Source organism: Triticum dicoccoides, chromosome 5B (genome assembly GCF_002162155.2).
Source record: "Triticum dicoccoides isolate Atlit2015 ecotype Zavitan chromosome 5B, WEW_v2.0, whole genome shotgun sequence".
NCBI lineage: Eukaryota > Viridiplantae > Streptophyta > Magnoliopsida > Poales > Poaceae > Triticum > Triticum dicoccoides.
In genome coordinates, this window is record NC_041389.1 from 150,368,347 (window position 1) to 150,371,825 (window position 3,479).

Consider the following 3,479-nt stretch of genomic DNA (forward strand, 5'->3'; position numbering starts at 1 on the left):
TAGCAATAAACTAAGCGATTTCTCTCTTCATCCTAGTCCACCAGAACCTCTGGCGTAGGTCCTGATACATCTTAGTACTACCGGGATGAATCGTGAGAGGAGATTCATGCGCCTCCTTAAGAATCAGTTGTCGAAGATGTTGATTCTTGGGAACCACCAAGCGATTCTCAAAGAAAACAACACCACGATCATCCATAGAGAAACATCCACCAACTCCCTTCTTAATGTTTCTCTTGATCCGGGAAATTCCTGTGTCTTGCTTTTGAGCTGCGATAATCTGATCCTTAAGATCAGGTTTCGCCACCAGGGTAGAAAGGAATCCGTGAGGAGCAATGTGAAGATTAAGCTTACAGAATTCCTCATGGAGAAGTGGTTGGCCTTGCTGCAGCATGAGATTGTTGCAATAGGATTTACGGCTTAGAGCATCAGCCATGACATTGGCTTTGCCTGGGGTGCAGGTAATTGCTAGATCATAATCTGTGATCAACTCCAGCCAACGTCTTTGCCTAAGGTTCAGATCCGGTTGGGTGAAGATATACTTGAGACTCTGGTGATCGGTGTAGATCTCGCAACGTTTACCAAGAAGGTAATGTCGCCAGGTCTTGAGTGCATAGACTACGGCTGCAAGCTCTAGATCATGTGTAGGATAATTATCCTCATGTGGATGCAACTGTCGAGATGCATAGGCAATCACATGACGATCCTGCATAAGAATGCAACCTAGTCCCTGTCGTGAGGCATCGCAGTAGATAATAAAGTCTTTAGTGAAATCCGGTGGCACAAGTATGGGAGCAGAAGTCAGGCGTCTTTTCAGTTCCTGAAAACTGTACTCACACTGTGGGGACCACTCGAACTTTTTATCTTTCTTGAGAAGTTCCGTGAGGGGTTTGGCTACTTTGGAGAAGTTTTCAACAAAGCGGCGACAATAGCTGGCTAGACCAAGGAAACTCCTAACTTGTTTAACGGTCTCAGGTGGAGTCCAATCGAGAACGGCCTTGTCTCTCTCGGGATTGACAGCAATGCCCTTACCAGAGATTACGTGGCCTAAGTAGGTCACTTCTGGCAACCAAAATTCACACTTGGAGAACTTGGCATAAAGGCGGTGCTCTCTGAGTTTTTCTAACACAAGTCTAAGATGTTCGGCATGCTCTTCCTCATTCTTTGAGTAAATAAGAATGTCATCGAGGTAAACCACGACGAACTTATCTAAGTACTCCATGAAGATCGAGTTCATCAAGCGGGAGAATGTGGCTGGGGCGTTGGTTAGGCCGAAGGACATGACGGTGTACTCGTACTGACCATAACGAGTGACAAAGGCTGTCTTGGGAATGTCCCCGTTTCTGATCTTGATTTGATGGTAGCCTAACCTTAAATCCATCTTGGAGAAGACTGAGGATCCAGCGAGCTGATCATACAGGTCGTTGATCCTGGGGAGCGGATACTTGTTCTTTATCGTGACCAAATTAACGGGACGATAATCTACGACCATCCGGTCCGTACCGTCTTTCTTCTTGACGAAGAGGACGGGGCAAGCCCAAGGAGAAGAACTAGGACGGATGAAACCCTTTTGCAAGGACTCATCAAGTTGTTTCTTAAGCTCGGCTAGTTCTAAGGGTGCCATCTTGTAAGGTCTCCTGGAGATTGGAGCAGTTCCTGGAATAAGATCTATGACGAACTCTACATCTCTGTCAGGTGGAACACCTGGCAGTTCCTCTGGAAAGACATCCGGGAAGTCATGGACTACCGGGATATCTTCAAGGTCTGGAAGAGGGCTGGCATTAAGAGAATAGAGCTGACGCTTTGCAACTCTAGTGGAGACAGTGACTATCTTGCCAGATGGGTGTGTAAGCTAAGCTAAACAGATCTGGTGTAACAATCAATCTTGGCATGATGAGCTGTCATCCAGTCCATACCCAAGATGATGTTAATATCTGAGGACTTGAGGGCTACAAGTGATGCAAGGAATACAAGTCTGTCAACAAGGATTTCATTACCATGGCTTACACTAGAGGTTTGCCATTTGGATCCAGGAGTTTGGATGACTAGCGGAGTTGGCATATCACAAAATGACAGATTGTGCAAGTTAGCATAGCTTTCAGAAATGAAGGAGTGAGATGCTCCAGTATCGAATAGAACCGATGCCGGATGACAGTTGACAAGGAGTGTACCAAGAACGACATCTGGATCATCATGAGAGTCTTTAGCTGAGACGTGATGCACACGTCCACGTTCAGTGGGGGCTGACTTGACACTGATCATCTTGCATGATGGCTTAACACAGCCAACAGTCTTCTCGGGCTGGGGTGGAGCATAACTAGTCTGAGAGCAGTCACGTGCATAGTGTCCTGGCTCCCCGCATGTGAAGCAAGTCCCTGAGGTTGGACGTGGACCCGCACTGACAAGCGGTCTACCAGTAGGCCTGGGTGGGACATATGGCTGAGCTGGGGGAGGCACCACATGGGATGACCTCGGTGTATAACCGGAAGGAAGAGCGAAGTTTGGAACCCAAATCCGGCGCCTTTGAGAACTAGAACCAGAGGAAGATCCCAAATCACGGGTGTGCTTACGAGACTCCTCGTAAGTGAGCTGAGCTGTCTCTGCATTGATGGCCTTGTTCACAAGGGCTTGGAATGTATCACAATGATGCAGGTGGAGATCACGACGCAACTTGGGGTTGAGACCCTTCCGGAACCTAGCTTGCTTCTTGGCGTCCGTGGACACTTCTTCTGTGGCATAGCGGGCGAGGTTCTCAAACTCTCTACTATAAGCATCAACAGCCATCTTATTCTGGGTGAGACTACAGAACTCTTCTCTCTTGCGATCAAGGAGGGCCTGGGGAATGTGACGCTCGCGAAAAGCCTCAGTGAAATCTCTCCAGGTAGGAATCTGGCCAGCTGGAAGCATAGCCTCATAGTTCTGCCACCAAAGACTAGCAGGACCTTCCAGGTGATATGTGGCATAAGTGACCTTGTCATCTTCAGCTACGCTCGTGGAACGCAGCTTATGAGTGATGCTACGGAGCCAGTCATCTGCATCGAGTGGCTCGATGGAATGATGAAAGGTAGGTGGGTGCAAGCAAATGAAGTCATGAATGGTCACAGACTTATTGGACTGATGTGCGGTGTTCTCCTCGATACGTGCCAACAAGCGGTTGGACTCACGCTTGCTCCTCTCCATTTCTAACATGAACTCTGCCAACGAAGGCTGGTCGGGAGGATCCTCATCCCTACCGTCTCCATGGTTCTGGCTACGAACAATAGAACTTGAACATCCTGAGAAACGAAACCAGGGACGGAATCAACATCAACTATAGACTGTAGAATGTAGGACAAGGAATTAGTATCTCTCGAACTCCTAGGGAAATTCCGGCAGCATAATGGCAGTAAAATGCTCAGAATGAGACATCCTACTAAAATGGGGTAATAACATACTCATCAGCATTACTCAAGGTTCTGAGATCATACTAAACAGACTACACC